This window comes from Pongo abelii, chromosome 2 (assembly GCF_028885655.2).
Source record: "Pongo abelii isolate AG06213 chromosome 2, NHGRI_mPonAbe1-v2.0_pri, whole genome shotgun sequence".
NCBI classification, from domain to species: Eukaryota; Metazoa; Chordata; class Mammalia; order Primates; family Hominidae; genus Pongo; species Pongo abelii.
Genome location: NC_085928.1, coordinates 55526367 through 55543748, shown reverse-complemented (window position 1 = coordinate 55543748; position 17382 = coordinate 55526367). Strand labels below are relative to the sequence as shown.

Sequence of the window (17382 nt, the reverse complement as noted above, 5' to 3'; positions counted from 1 at the left end):
TATTTATGTATATATGTTTATGTATATTATGTTTATGTAAGGGAAAATAACCCAATAAAACTGGGCAAAGGGTTTTAATAGATATTTCTCCAAAAAGAAGTGCTGACAATGCTCAATGTGCATTTGAAAAGATGCTGAACGTCGTTAATCATTAGGGAAGTGCTCATCAAAACCACAATAAGATACAAAAAAGCAAAATAACTGAAAGTTTATTACTAGAGTGGCTGAACAGCAGAGCTGAAGTGGGAGACAAAATAATTAGTAAACATTAAGATAGGTTAATGATATTTTTTAGTCTGAGCAACTGGAAAAAAAAGATTACAGATAAATGAATTGAGCCTAGAGACATGTGAGATACCATCATGAATATCAACATGAGCAAAATGGGCTTCCCAAGAGTTTAGTAGAGAAATAAAAATACAGAAAAAACATTTGAAGAAACAGTGGTTGAAAACTTTCACAAGGAGGAAAAGTATCACTCTTATTATCCAAGAAGCTTGATGAACTCAATGTAATATCAACACAAAGAGATATATAACTAGACACATAATCAAACTATTGAAAGACAAAGACAATCACGAAAGTAGCAAGAGATCACCACTTGTGTACAAGGATCTTCATTAATATTACAATAATTAAGATGGGCATATATTTTTATGTCCTTAGATTAGACAGATATTTCATAGACATGACATGAAAAACACAAATGATAAAAGATAGATAAATGAGGCTTCTCTAAAATGAAAAAAAAGTTTATCCTCTAAGGGATACCACCAAGACTGAAAAGACAACACACAGAATGGAAGAAAGTTGTGTGGCTGATAAGGGACTTTTATCCAAAATGTATAAAAAAATACTCATGGCTAAATGGTAAAAGGGAAATAACCCAATAAAACTGGGCAAAGGGTTTTAATAGATATTTCTCCAAAATGAAGTGCTGACAATGCTCAATGTGCATTTGAAAAGATGCTGAACATGGTTAATCGTTAGGTAAGTGCTCATCAAAACCACAGTAAGATACAACTTAAAGTGCATAAGTGTGGCTATAATTTTAAAAATGGACCATAACATGTATCGGTGAAGATCTGAAGAAACTGGAGTCCTCATATATTGCTGGTGAGAATGTAAAATGGTGCAAACACTTTGGAGAACATTTTGGCAATTCCTCAATTTGTTAAACATGAAATTACCATAAGACCTAGCAATTCCACTCTAAATATATACCCAACATAATTGAAAGCATGTGTCCACCTAAAAACGTGTACAGGAATATTCATATGAGTATTATTCATAATTAAAAGATATTAGAAATAACCTAAATGTATATCATCTTATGAATAGATACACAGTATATGGTATATCCAAACAATGAAATATTATTCAGTCAAAAAAAAAGGAATGAAGGGCTGATATATGCTGCAACATGGATGAATCTTGAAATCACGCTAAGTGAAAGAAGGGCAATATATAAAGCCAGACACTGTATGATTCCATTTATATGAAATGTCCAGAATAGGCACATCCATAGAGACAGAAAGTAGATTCATGATTGCCAGGAGCTGGAGATGCGGGGAAATAGGGAGTGACTGCTAATGGGCATGTTTGTTTGCTTTTTTTTTGTAGTGATAGACACGTTTTGTAACTAGATCAAGGTGATGGTTACATAGCTTTGTGAATATACTAAAATTGCCTGATATAAGTTGTAGACTTTAAAATAATTATGTTAGGTATATCTTGAAATAATCTTTTGATTATCAGCCTGATTCACATGTACTTGATCTCAATTTTCCACATTCAAATTACTAGAGTTAAAATTTTGTTACATGAATTTGTTTGCAATTTTGTAAAATAAAGGATAATCAAAGGCATGTTTAGAGTTACATACTTATTATGTTGGCATCTTATCGCATGAGAGAGAGAGGAAGAGGGAAAAGATCAGGGACTGGAAAAACACTGAATTAATTCTCACATGAATAACAAACAAGATTCACTTTGAATTTAGAGACATTAAACTATCGTTTTTTCCACTTGAAATGCAGGGGTTTGCAGGGTTTACCAAAGAAAGAAAACAATCAAATATATTAGATTTTGCTTTCATGTTAAATCAGTAGACAAAAATAAATCAGATAATACTTCAAGATATTGTTTTAGACTAGGACTGATATGATTAAAAATACTTCTAAAACTATTGCTATATCCTATATATGTCCTTTACATTTATATATGTTCTGAATGAGATCATAAATTTGATTTTTAATTCATTGTTTCACTTCCTTCAAGACCCACACAGCAATAATTTGAAGCCATTCTGAACTTAGATGACTTGGTTTTCTTTCCACCTCGTCTACTGGCTAACTTTATGAACATCTTGAAGTGATCTCGATATTATTTAATACCTAAAAAATGAAAGAAATGTAAAACATGCAGTTATGCCCAAGTAAGGGCATTTATGTTATGAGGAAGTTCTATTTTTCTTCTCTATTATTTAGAGCCATCTACTATAACCATCTTGTTGACTTTGTAGTGTGTGTGTGTGTGTGTACATGTGTATGTACACACAGGAGACCCTCTCTGGGGGGAGGTACTTTTCTAATTGACAAGTAGACTTTAGAAGTAATGAGAATATTCTATTTTTTAAAAATCAATTTTTCCAAGATTGACTATTGATACATGGATCTGATATATGATTTTAGGAGTCTCTCTGGCAGCGTGGTGTCCATAATTTGTTTTTATTAATGTTTACTTTCTACAAGCAATTTCTTGGTTAATTAGCCAGACAGGTTAAAATTAGACAGACCAGAAATTGGAGAAATTCCTTTGCTTTTTTGGAAGTTCATAAGATGTTATTTATGTTTCATATTAGGCAGCCACAGGTCTTTCTCAAAGGCTGTTTAACATTTTTTGATTTTCAGAAAGTATATGAATTGTGCCAAATTTCGAGCTAAAATGCTAATTATTAGAGTATGAAAATTACTTTTCTTCCATAGGAAATAACTTTCTGAAAATGGGTATTATTTATTCTATATGCCCTTTAGGAATTTGTCTGCTTAATTGAAGATACAGTATTAATTTTTGTATTTATTGGATAGAAACTCTAACAAAATATTCAATGCCTGAGGCAGAGATTTACTTTAAAGAAGAAAATTACATTTTGCTTGATTGATCTATGTTCTGCTAAATTAAAGCCCTTAAGTTTGAATTTTAAAATAATGTTAGGATGAAAGTGATGTATATAAGCAGTAACAATGAAATAATATAATAAACGATTGATGTTTTACTTTCAGCAAGCATACAAACATAAAAATAGTTCTAATATTACGTGCTGTTTCTGATGAACTATTTTTATGATTTTTTCTGATGATATCCATTGTCTGTTTTGCTGTCTGTGAATGACACTATCCCTACAAAAGTCTACTTGTAAGTATTTGAAAGAGCCAAGGGGAAGCCCAGTGCCCCAGAATGGGCCTACTGAATCTCCAGGATTCCATGTCTCCTCTGAGGGAGTTTGAGATCTAAACACGCATTTTCCTTGTCCCCCAAACCTTCCCTCTACTATCTACCACAAGATCATCAGAACAAATTTGATTATATATTATATCCTCCCGATACAAGGTAACTCTCAGATTTCATATTCGTATTTTTCACACTTTACATTCCAAATAACTCACATTTTTCTATTCTGATCCTATCCCCCATTCATTTCCCACTTCTGGATTCCTTTCCCAGTGGCCTCTGGCACTTATTGCCCATTATCCTTAATATTCTCTATATACTCAACTGCTTCTCTGAAAGCTCTTTTTATTTTCTAGTTAGGGCCAAAATCTGGATTTTCCCTGAAGACATTAAAATAGGCTGTTCCTGCTTTCTGCTCTGTAACTCTCATATCCCAGAGCTTGGAAATAGCGGAGGCATCCTCCAGTCTATTCTTCGGAATTTTTAAAGCCATAAAGCCGTTCCTACCCAAATCTTTGGATCACATGTGTTCATACAGCTACCACTCCTTCATCGTTATCTGTCAAAGCATCAGCTCCTACTCAATGTTAGCCTCTTCTTAACTTAAATATCAGCTCCTACTCAATGCTAGTCTCTTCTAAACTACACAAAGTGATTTGGTATCCATGTAAGTAAGGGATTGTTCTAATACACCGTTCTCTTGATTTCTCGAACTCATTTTCTCCAAAGATTTTGCTTGTGCTACACTCAATCACTATGTTCCAGTCATTATCAATAAACACTTCTTCAACAACCTCAACCTCCAGCATCTCACTCTCTGACCACCATTTCTACCATTTCCATTTCACTTCCTCTGGCATTTAAACTCCATACATTCTTTGACCCCCCACCTCCTAGAGATTCTTCAATATGACTTTTAAAAAGCCACTCACCCTCATGTCATTTCTTATTGCTTTATCTAGGTTGTTTTCTATGCTATGTCATTATAACACAACACTCTCAATTCCTTTGCTTCATTCTTCCTTAGACACACTCTCTTGGAAAAAAAAAGTGTAAACTTTGTTAAATATGACTGTCATCATCTTTGCACCAGCTGAATGTGATTGGATGAAAAACACCCAGTGCAGCTAATTGGCTCCCATTTAATTTATGACTCCTTACAGGAAGTAGACACTTTATGTTGACCAACAATCATAACCATAATCACTTCTCTAGTTCATGTACCTCACTTTTCAGTTCCATTTTATGTATTTTCCTTTCCCGTCCAATAACTCGTACCACTTCTTCACTCAGATGATAATTCTTTCTCATGAAGTAATCAGGAGAAAATTTTCATTAGCAAGTATGAGTATGTTTATTTATTCTTTGACATTCTTCCTGTTAGAGAAATGACCTGTGTCTCATAGTCATTAGTACTATTTTCCAAAGACTCATGTTATTGCTTCACCTTGGTACATGGTAGCATTGCATGCTCCATTAGAGTTGGGTGAATTTATAAACCTAGCTCTGGCTTGGACTGAGAATGAAAACGATAAGTGTCACTTCCAGACAATGACAGTGGAGATACTCAGATATCTCTTTCCTTGTTATTTGGAGAGAGGTAATGTTTTCTACAACGGCTGCTCTGTGATCCTAGGTCACAGTGTGAGGACTATCACTAGCTAACTGGTGATGAGCATGTAGCATATGCAAGAAATAAACTGTTTTTCATTTTAAGCAACAGAAATTTGGGGGTTATTGGAAGCATAATCTATGCTGAGCTGATTCATTATTTTTCCCAACGTGACGCATGACGTGCTTCAGATCCCATTTCATTAAACTCAAGAACATTGGATCCAGCACTATTCCTCTTGATGTCCTGCATATCTGTTACTTTCCTTTACTAATGGATTGTTCTCATAAAGCCTGTAGTCTATGTGAGAAAAATATATTTGATTGTCATCCTGATTCTTTTTTTTTTTCCTTTTTCTCACATTTGTAGAAATCAAAGGGGTACAAATGCAATTTTGTTCTCACTCTCCCATTTGCTCTCTCTGCACTACACTGATTCAGGGCTGCAACTCTTATCCTAGGAAAAGGAGAACAAATTGAAATTCAAAAGATGATTTAAAAACTATCTGATTAAATATATTACTTGTTAAATTGAGTTAAATTAACACACAGAAGAGAAAAACATTACATTTGAACATTTTAAAAAATTTAGTTTTTATACTTAAACATATACAGATGTCTTCAAGTAAAATTGTTCACAACTTTAATACTTCTCACAGTAAATAATGTAATTGTTCCCTGATATATTTGAAAAATGATAGTCATTACCACCAAGTATTTAAGTAAGAGAATACTTGAAATAACCTAAATGTCAATTAGTAGATACTCAAAAATCATTACATACCTGTAATATGGAATGCTATGTAGAATCATAAAGAAATGAGGGAGCTATAAAACAACTAATATAAAATAAACTCAAAGATATGTTGTTTCAAAATGCAAGAACTTTTTATAACTTAAGCATTTGTCTACTCTTCTATTTATAAAATGAAAAGCATTCAATATTCACACACACACAAACACCTACCTGCCTAGAAAATGTTTCTTAAGTATCATATCAAAATGTTGCTGATAGTTAATTAGAGGAAGTAGTATAATTTGTGGGATTCAAGTGAAATGAAAGTCCAACTCTATTGACTATATGTCCATATGATTTTTATATTCTATATGAGAATATTTTCACATATTATATGCATAATTTAAAAAAAGAAAAAATTAATTACCTTTTCCATAGTATTCATTAAGTGTCCATTTTGTGACACTTTCCTAAGTGTTTTATAAAACAGCATGGAACAAAATATACAGGGTTGTGTTAAATAGTATTAAATATGATCATCAAAGCAGTTGGTTGCCTGGAATTCAGCAGCATTTTTAAGATTCCTCACATTAGAACTAAGCAGTGGCTCTCTCAAAAAACTATAATTGCTTGCAATCTGTGCTCCATTGTGGTATAATTTCTACCAATTTCTTCCATGTACTGGAAATTAAATGCCTTTTTGTAACATTATCAAACTACTTCAGTGAAGTCAAAGAAGCTCCTACTGAGATATTGAAAACGTAAGATTTTCTTATTTGCAAATTCCTAATGATTTCTAAAATTTCAAAGGAATTTCTATCTAAAAGAGGAATTGGAGATTTTTAACTCTCTGTCTGATGATGTTTAATAAGTACTCCTAGTATTCTTTAAAGTTTCTACAAATTATTTCTTTAAAGTTTCTAAAGTTACAAATTTTAAATAGTCTTATCAAATATTTTATCTATTAGAAAAGATAAGAAAGCGACAGACTAAAAGGAGTCTTACTTTAGTGGCTATAGTAAATGCTTATCAATATATAGTAATATTTCTAATATGCATGACATTTTTATGCATACAACATTGTTCTAGTGATTTATATTATTAACTAATCTGCTCCTCATGTTCGACTCCATGTTGCTTTAATTACCGTTATACATACTGCTCTAATTTCCATTATACAGAAGGAAACTAAAGGTTTAGAAAAGTTACCCATCCACTGTTAAATGACCAGTAACTGATACAGCCAGATTTTTAAACCAGGATCTATCTCTAGAATATTCTCTCTGTGAACCCTGCTATTATATTGCCTCTGTGAAACCAAGTATCAAAAACTAATATTCATTGAGTTCTTAATACGAATATGTTGCTTTTTAAATATTTCATATATAACTCTTGTTTCTTGATATGTAACAAATTACCACAAATTTAGCAGCTTAAAATAACATGTATTTATTATGTGAATGTTTCTCTGGCTCAGGCATTCACTATGGCTGAACTGGGTCCTCTGCTTAGGATCCCACAGGAAGCAAACAAGGTATTGGCCTGACTATGTTCTCATTTAGCACCTCCACTGGGGATGAATCCATTCTCAAGATCACACAATTTGTTGGCAAAATTGATATCTTTAACTTTGTAGAACTGAAGGCCTTGACTTCTTGTTGGCTGTTGCCCGCAGGTTACCTTTGGCCTCTACAGGCCAGCCACAGAGGCCACTTGCAGTTGCATGCTGATAGGGTTTCGCCCCATGTCCCCACCCAAATCTCATCTTGTAGCTCCCATAATTCCCACGTGTTGTGGGGGAGACCCACTAGGAGATAATTGAATCACAGGGGCAGGTCTTTCCTGTGCTGTTCTCATGATAGTGAATAAGTCTCATAACATCTGATGGCTTAAAAACAGGAGTCTGCCTGCACAAGCTCTCACTTTGCCTGCCGCCTTCCACATAAGATGTGCCTTTCTCCTCCTTGCCTTCCACCATGATTGTGAGGCTTCCCCAGCCACGTGGAACTATGACTTCTCTACTTAACCTCTTTCCTTTGTAAATGGCCCAGTCTCAGCTATGTCTTTATCAGCAGCATGAAAACAGACTAACACATGTCATGTAGGTTTCTTAACACAGCTTCTTACATCAAACCAGCAAGGAGGTTGTCTACAAGTCAGCTAGAAAGACAGAGTTTTAGGTATGTAGTTTAATTATGGAACTGACATCTCTTCACTTTCAACACAGTATATTGCATAGAAACAAGTTACAAGTCTTTGTCACACTCAAGGAGAGGGGAGTCCACCAAAATTTTAACGGAAAGAATTGGGAATCATGAAAGAGCCACCTTTGAGTCTGTCTATTACAGTATTCCATTTGGAACAAAATAATTAACATCTTTCTTATTTGAAAAAATATCTACCCAATCCCAAGGTTCCCAAGAGTCTCATTCCATTACACCACCCATTCAGAGTCCGCAATCTCAAATACTCAGTAACGTTTAGATATGATTGGGATCCTAAGTATGGTTCCATTTGTTTTGTGGCAGACAGAAACTAAGCTGACTTCCCATCATCCTCATCTCTTGGTGTTTATGTGTATGTGTAATCAACTGTCACCTCTTGAGTATGAACAGGACCTATACCTTTCTTCTAAACAATAAAATATGGCAAAGGTGGTGAAATGTTACCTGCAAGATTCCAGGATATAATATAAGCCTCCTTCTTGTTGTCTAGAGACTTTCTCTAGCTGTATTTGAGGAGGAAGAGGCCGTGTTGCAAGACCATATCACAAGGAGGTGACTGCAGTTTCTAGGAGCCACCTAACAATAGTCAGCCGAGAAACTCTAAGAAACCGGAGTTCTCAGTCATACAGCCACAAGAAAATAGATTCTACCACAACCTGAGTGAACATGGAAGCAGATTCTTTCTCAACTGGGCCACTAAATGAGAATGCAGCCTGCAAACTCCATGATCACAGCCTAGTGAGGTCCTCAGCAGAGGACCCAATTAATTAATACATGGACTCCTGACCCAGGAAGACTGTGATAGTGAAATGGTTTGCTTTAATCTGCTAAATGTGTGGCACATAGCGACAGATAATACAATATGTATTAGTTTCATTAATTCTCTCCAACTCTATAAAGTGAGAAATATGGGTATTCTTATTTTACAGTTGCAATATCAAAATTACATAAATCATTAGGTTATTTTCTCAAAGTCACCTGGGCAGTTGTGACAAAATGGGATTTAGTCTGTAGGAGATAAAAGTAATATCTTTTCCTTCCCAGCCACAAGGTTCGTGGCTAAGGCTCCGTAAAAACCACCACCACCACCACCAACAACAACAAAATAGATTTACAAGAGAAAAGCATGCAAATTAAGTTCCTAAGTTTTATATGACACAGGAGCCTTCATGAGGAAATAAAGACCCTCCCAAAACACAGAAAGCTATACCTTTTTATGGACAATTGTGCAGATGTATGACGAAGAGAAAAGAGAATGTTCTGCTGGAAATTAAATGGCGTAGCATATTCTGAACCTGATAGAAACCTTCTTAGACTGTCTTCAGAATTTGCGTTATTCTCTATGACACTACACAGTCATTTTTCTTTTGAAATTTCATAAGCATCAAAAAGATTTAGGAAATATTTTATGGATTGATATCTGTCCCTTGTGACTACAGTTTAGTAACGATTAAACCTGTTTTTCCCCCATTTTCTCAGCAATCAAAAGAAATGATTTTTTAAAATTAAATGTTACCTCTATTTTGTCCATTAAATTATTAGTACTGATTACTCATATATAGATTATTCAGATCACCTTGGTATTTCTCTTTACCCTCCGGCTACCTGTCACTTTGTCATTTGTCTTCTCCCTTGGAAGTTGTCCAAGTTCATGAAGAGGAGGGAAAACTCAAACTGATCTTAATAGCAGCTCCTGTACATGCAGGACGTCTTTATCATCTCTGAATCTTTATCTCTGACATCTTTATCATCTATGAATTTCAGTTATCCATATGAGCTCCATCTTCCATTAGATTGAATAATTGAGAGTTGGATTCAACAAATCTTAGACATACTTTTGCTTCCTTTAATATTTAACACTAAACTAATGCAATCGTAAGTATATAAAATTTCAAAGCAAAAGCAAACATATAAATAAAAAAACACATTTTCTCTTGTTTCATCCCAATTCCTGTGGGATGTATAGGCTCATACACACAGACTGTAATATTCTAATGACCAAATGCATGTTTAATGTTATTTTCCACAGCTACTTGGAATTTTGGCTCAAGCTTGATGGCATTAAATAGTTGTAATGATATCAACAGAAGCACTGTGCTCAACCAGATGCAAACATATTTGGAATTGAAATGACATTTTTACTTTTTGTTAAGAAATTTTTACCAGGAATAAATTTAAGAATATTGTCATATTAAAATTATAAAAAGACTGGATCTGTATGTAAGAATTACTATTTTTTTAACTAAAAATTACTTTGGTTGAGTAATGTTTCTTTATTTCTGTAAATACACACACACACACACACGCACACAAACACACACACACACAGATATAAATAGATTGATCTAGTACCAGATACAAAGATAGGTAAAAGTGTATTTTTGTTACAATTTCAGAATGAAATGCAGAAGTTTCTCTTTCATAAAGCCTTGCATAAATAATACAGAATATTTAAATCATTGCCTAGGAGAGGATAGTGCTACATAAAGACAGAATGACTCTAAAGTTTACTTTGTCCTGTGCAAAGATTATAGGTTTCGTAACTACAAAATTATATATTCTGATTGATCCTCTCTGAAGGGGAGTTCAGGAAGGAGATGAACATTGTAAGCAACATATTAAATAATACTGTAAAAACCTCAGTACTGTATAAGTATGGGTTATTCTATTTTTTCCATTTTTATTTTCTATTTTCAAAAATTTTTGCAACAAACATATATTAATTTCTAAGCCAAGAACAAAACCCAAAATGTTGTTTTTAAAAGACAGTATGAAGGTCAAAATAAATTTATGCTTTAAAATATTAATTATTTACATGCATTAACATGCATTGAGAACAGCCATGTGTTCTTCAGTGTTAAGTCCTTTACAAACATTACCCTATAAGGTTATATTAATTTTCAGTTGAAGAAATCGAGCTTAAAAATAGATAGTTCCCAGAACTGTGTGTCTCAATTGTAGGTTCTTTGTTAATCTGAATATCATAGTATAATAGTAGAATATAACAGAAACTTTGGCTACTTGCTTATTGTTTTATAAATATCATTAAAATGTCAGTACTGTATTTTCAGGAAAGCAGTAGATTATCGCCATGTGATTTTTGTTTATTGGTGACTGAAAGAACTTTCTGGAATCTTTGGTTTATAAATGCTAATTCTTTGTGAAGATAATTTTAATTTGGTTGGTAATAAATGCTTCCCCTGTAGGGAAAGTATAAAATGAGTTTTGTATGTGTCTTTCTTTACACCTGAGCTTATGGTAATCCGCTCACTGGTGTTAAGCCCATAAAATGCAGTGAGTGGAAGAGGGTCAGCAGTCCCCAAAGGTAACTTTTCTTATTGATAAAACCCCAAATATCTTCAAACATGAGAAATGAGGATATGTTAACATGAAACTCTGGTTTAGAAATGGTTGAATTACAAAGCCAAAAATACCTCAGACCAAAGAAACCTTAAAGTTATTCTTGCTATTCAAAAATAAAGAACCAAATTTTTTACCTAATATAATTTCTAGAAACACAGCCTGTTCAACCCTTTTTCTCAATGCACAACCTCTCGTACAGTACTGTGCCTCCCACACAAAAAGGGCTTTCTAATATAGAGACAGCGCCTATGGCAGGTGCTTTAAACTAAACCCATTGAACATATGTTAGCACTGGCTACATTCATGACGCTCAGGTTCAACCTAGCCAGTACCTGTTATTTACACTTGGGACCAGATCTATGTAAACCAGTTCCAAAACATTAAATCTCTCATATTTCTTTGTTTACTGGTTACGATCTGAAAATTATACACACCCTCACACACCCACACCCACACACATATAAAACATTCATGTTTCACCCTCAAGAGAATTCTTGGTGAATTGATAAAAATTGTTACTGCATGATTAGAACAACATTATCACTAATTGTGAAATCTGCCATTTAGCAGAAATATTAAGAAATCTATAAATGTTGTTACATAAAACAACAAATCAATTTTTTGGCTTTCGAGAATAATTCTATCCTTTATTTCTTTATGTAAAGTGACTAGCTTTCAGGCAGATTGGAAAAGGGAATAGAGAAGAAAAATGTTCTTTGATGGTATGAATGCCCACAAGCATCAGCAGCTGTGAAGCCTCGTAATGAAGCATTTGGCCCTCATTTGGCATTGCTCGCTCTTGAGAGGATTTTCTTACAAAAGATCAGTTATTTGATGAGTTCCACAGGCTATCACTCTGAACTTCCACATCTTGGCATCCACATGCTGTTGAATTTGACATTGTACCTTCTGCATGGCACAGTGCCCTTCTCACAGATGGGCCCAGGTGTTGGCATGACATAGAGAAAATATTGTCATTACATTCAAGTATCAGAAACTAGATTTCTGTCCTTGCATGTGAAATTGCCACTTTTGAAGCAGTGTTGTCTTGTGGGGAGTAATAGCAGGACTCATTTAGGTTTGCATACTGGTTGAAAGATACAACAGCCAACAACTACAGAAATTATTAATAAGATGCATCCTTATGTCCCCCCAATTTAAAGTATGATAGTAGAATGAAATTATTCCTCACGCAGTCTTCTAGCTAAAAAATAAAGAGTTTACATCTAATCTGATATTTATCCTGCGTACTTTAGTTTCCAGATTAATTCGTATACCTTACATGAGTTAAATAAAATACAAGAAATTAACTTATTGGATGAGTTATTAAGCATTAAATAAATCAATGTTAGAATTCTGTCTAAAGGCAGAGGAAGACACTTCAACTAGTTTCCCAAATGAAGAATGCAAATTTAACTGTCTTCAAAGATTGACAGGGAGAACATTATTGGAAGTCATCTTTCATTACGAGTAAAGAGTGTCCCAGCTGTGTCACTGGTAAGGTTAAAAGGTGTTAGTGTGTGTGAACCTTTTAAATGAGCACAGTAAATGAAAGTGAACAATTCGTTCAGAAATTTGGCCTGCTGTCTGTGCATGCTGTGCATTATTGTGGTGTTGCCAGCTTCTCTGAATGAAAACACAAGAGCAAATTAAATAGCTTTATGAACTCACAGGGTGAACAGTTGTTCTAGTGACTTTCATGCAAATGTCTAATTAATTCTTGAAGTAACCCAAATTGTTCTTTTGTGATCTATGAATGAGAATCTTAGAGAAAACCTGTGCAGAAGAAACTAAGTGACAGAGGAATGGGATTTCATGATTAGGCTGCAATTCGCAGTTGTTGGGACCAGCACAATTTAGTTATTTTCCTCATTAATATTACATTAGTAAGCTAATGAAACATTTGGGTGAATACATTGTGAGTAATAAAGGCATTAATTTTATTTTTCTGAACACTCAATTATGTTAATTGGCATCTGTTATTGTTTACTGTGCATATTTATCTGTGAAAATCAAGAACAAATGTAGAATACATGGATGATTTTAAATACCGACAATAGATAAATTTCAATATGTTGTATACTTTTTTATAGTTTTGACATTATGGCCAACTTAAGAAACTTAACCGTATCAAAATTACATTTCTATTTAAGTTCAACTTCATTTTTATTTCTAAATGTATTTTTGTTGTTTCAATGTTAACCATAAGTTTGTGTTAAAAACAAATGCCATTGTTTTATGCATCAACTCAATACAATATATATGGTATACACTATTTCTAAGAATGTACTGTTGAATTCGTCAAACTGGGTTGAGTTGGGGCTTTTATAAAATCATCCTATTTCTACTCAATGAGAGTGTTTAGAAAAAGAGACTCCCTGGTAAATTTTATTAGATATTCTTATAGGGTACCTATTTGTTTTCTCTGTATTTTTCATTCTGTCTCGTACATCTGTAGTACCTCTCTTAAATGCAGAAGATTTCTATTTAAAAGATAATTAATTTCTACATTTTCTTTGATTCCCTTGTAATATTCCATTCACAGACATAACAAACAGAGATACCAACTAGACTTTTCCTTCTAACATAATGTATGTAATTAATTGCCTGTCACCCAATGAGCATGTTACAGGTGGTAACTCTTAAACGTTGTATATCAGTATCTAATTTTTATACCTGTCAATATGTTGACTGTTTTAATTCCATATACCTGCTTCATTGTTAATTAGGAGTCAGCTCTTTTTCCACTCTCTCACAATATATTTACCCATGATATAAAACGAAGCATAGAAAGCTAATTAAACAACCTGAGTGAGTGAGTTGGCTGTCAACACTAAGACAGTTTTTCAAAGAAATTACATTAGTTCTTCCTGTATTGTTCTCCTTGTGAATTATAGAATCAATAAAGTGAAAATATTGCAGTAAATTGCTTCCCAAATTCACTCCAGGGACTTGGGTCCTAAATGACTTTCTAACATTAGCAGAGCCTGCTTTCCTCTTTACACTTATTTGGCCTAAGTGGCTGTATGTGAGTTTCTGTCCTAAACAACTTCAGTTTGAATGGTGAGTCCTCTTAGTGCTCTATGCTTCTTAAGTCTTAATAGAAAAATGCCAATGTTTACCTAAAAGTTAACCTTATTAAGTGAATGTGTGCCATACACGCTTTTTTCAAATAATAGAAACCAGCAGATCACTTTGATGGTTTAGCTAGGTTTGACAGTTTCTATGGTGTAGTCTGTAAAGTCAAACCTGATTAGTGTGTTAAAGGTAAAGTTTAGACTATGAGTTGATATACCATTTTGAACGTTGCCATCAATCACCAGTTAACTGTTATACTTGTTTAAATTATAGTTTGAAATATTATTTTGCTGTGTAGGTAGAATTTTTTGCTTAAGATGCTGTTGCCCAATCTCATATAAAAGACCATTAACCATAATTCCCTTTATTCTGCTGTATTTATGGCAGGTTTAAATCTATTTTATGTACTCACTGGAAGTACAAAATGCACATCTTTGTGAAAATTTTCTAAATAAACTGAACATGAGCCATGACTTAGGTTAAATTACCTGGCTATAAGTAAAACATAATATCATGAAAATATCCTATATGTTATTTATGGCATCTATGGATAATAATATAGACTCTTATCCCTACTGATGAAGCAACATTTTCTAAAACTTTTTATTCCCACTGCTATCCAAAATTTGCTTACTTACTTCAGTTTGTTATTGTTCAAATATTGACGAGTTTTTAAATATCTCCTGGAATGTAAAGCTGTGTACTCAAATTTATTCACTTTGAGTACTTTATATTTTGGGAAAATGTCTCTTCTAGATTCTGCCCACCATAAGAAGTGCAAAAACCATAAATTATATGAACAAAAATTTATTTTCTCTAACTTAAGCCCCTATTCTACTAAAACTTAAAAACCTTCTTTTAGTTAAATTTAGGAAATGTCTTTCATGCCAATGGTTCCTCAGTAATTTGAAATGCCATTAAGTCAACTAAGGTATTTTTGATGTCCCTTTTATCCTTTTTTCTCCCTAGGTATGATAGTGATTAGGGTCTCTTATGTATACAGTGATGCATCACTACAGACAGAGATATATTCTGAGAAATGTGAGCTTCGGTGCTTTTTGTCATTATGCAATCATAGAGTGCACTTACACAAACCTAGGCTATATGGTATAGCCTATTGCTTCTAGGTTACAAACCTGTGCAGCATGTTACAGTACTAAATACTGTAGGCAATAATAACCCAATGGTATTTGTGTTTATCTAAACACATCTAAACATAAGAAACATAATGTGTTGCATTACGATTGTATTACTCAGTTTTCATGCTGCTGATGAAGACATACCCATACAAGACTGGGAAGATATACCCATATGAGACTGGGAAGACAAACAGGTTTAATCTACTTACAGTTCCACATGGCTGGGGAGCCCTCACAATCACAGGAGAAGGCAAGGAGTAGCAAGTCACATCTTACGTCAATGGCAGCAGGCAAAAAAAGAGAGCTGGTACAGGGAAACTCTGTTTTTAAAACCATCAGATCTCATGAGACTTATTCGCTATCATGAGAACAGCATGAGAAAGACCCGCTCCCATGATTCAGTTATCTTCCACTGGGTCTTTCCCACAACACGTAGAAATTATGGGAGCTACAAGGTGAGATTTGGGTAGGGACTCAGAGCCAAACCATATCAATGACATTAAGATGGATATGATATCACTATGTGATAGAAAGTTTTCAGCTCTATTTTAAACTTATAGGACCACCATTGTATACGTGTTGACCAAAATGTTAGCACGTAGCACTTGACTATAGTACTAGAATTTACAAAATTCTGTTCATGTTCTCCATCTGTACTCTCTTTCCATTGGTCTTTGGCTGTTGATATCTACTCCCATTTTCTTTGAAGCCGAAATTTCCAAGGCTATTCAATATCCCATTCAAATTACAAAACTCAAAAATTGTCTTTCTTTTTCTTACATTTAGGTTGCCAAGTCAGTCTGTTGAGCATTTCTCTCTTTATATTTATGTATCTATATATACATGTATAATGTGTGTGTGTGTGTGTGTGTGTGTGTGTGTGTGTGTGTGTGTGTAAATTGCTTAGATTTCTTTGAGTTGATTATTTCTATGTTTATTTGTTTTTGGTGTGTGAAACAGAAGTGGGGGTATTGGTCTTTCCCTGGGCTGAATGATTATCCTCTGATGCAAGGAATTGCATTGATTGACTGAAAGAAAATAAATAAAAATTCTTAATAACTTCTAATTAATTAGATTTTTAATTTTGAAGGTTGCTTGGAATCTTTCCATATTTATTCTTTCACTGTTTTTTTTTTTTTTGCTTCACAGAGACTTATTTATAATCTAGTCAAGAAACTTAATATTCATTTATAAAAATACTGAGAACAAAAAAAAAACCCATGTTTTAAAAGGATGGTGTTTAGTATGGAGAACTGTGCTTTTTCATGGAAGGAACCATGCTTCCCAAACAGTAAAACCCAATGTTACTTCAGCTTTTAATTTTAAATAATATTCTACCCTTAGAAAGTCAATTCAAAATATATTTATCATAAAAGCTACAGTAATGTATAAAATAAAGCCTTACAAATATTTGTATTTAAGAATTTATAGTAACATGTATTTTTAAAAACAGACTTTGTCAGTGTCACCTGTCTGTTGTATCATATAAGGATTGCCATCAATCAATTTACAGAAGAGTTAGCTGTGTTCATTGCGAAGGTGCTATAGAAATATTTCTTGATTGTAATTGAGAGCTACAAGGACTAAAAGGCAGTATGTCTTAATTCCTAAAGCACAGCATGTTTCTTCATATAAGTGTAATTTTCTCCAGTTTCCAAATGAGATCTTTTTTGAGGGAGGAGGAATATAATTGTTAAACATAAAGGTAAGTTATTTTAAGGATATTGGAAAGTTTTACTTGAAAATTTATTTTAATATAAGGAACAAAAATACAAAC

At 33.6% G+C, this 17382-nt stretch overlaps 1 protein-coding gene across 4 annotated transcripts in view; it reads left to right on the top strand.

Annotated features, from left to right (window-relative positions):
- ROBO1 (roundabout guidance receptor 1) overlaps positions 1–17382 on the top strand; it is a 1183344-nt gene that overhangs the window by 92186 nt on the left and 1073776 nt on the right. The window lies entirely within an intron of this gene.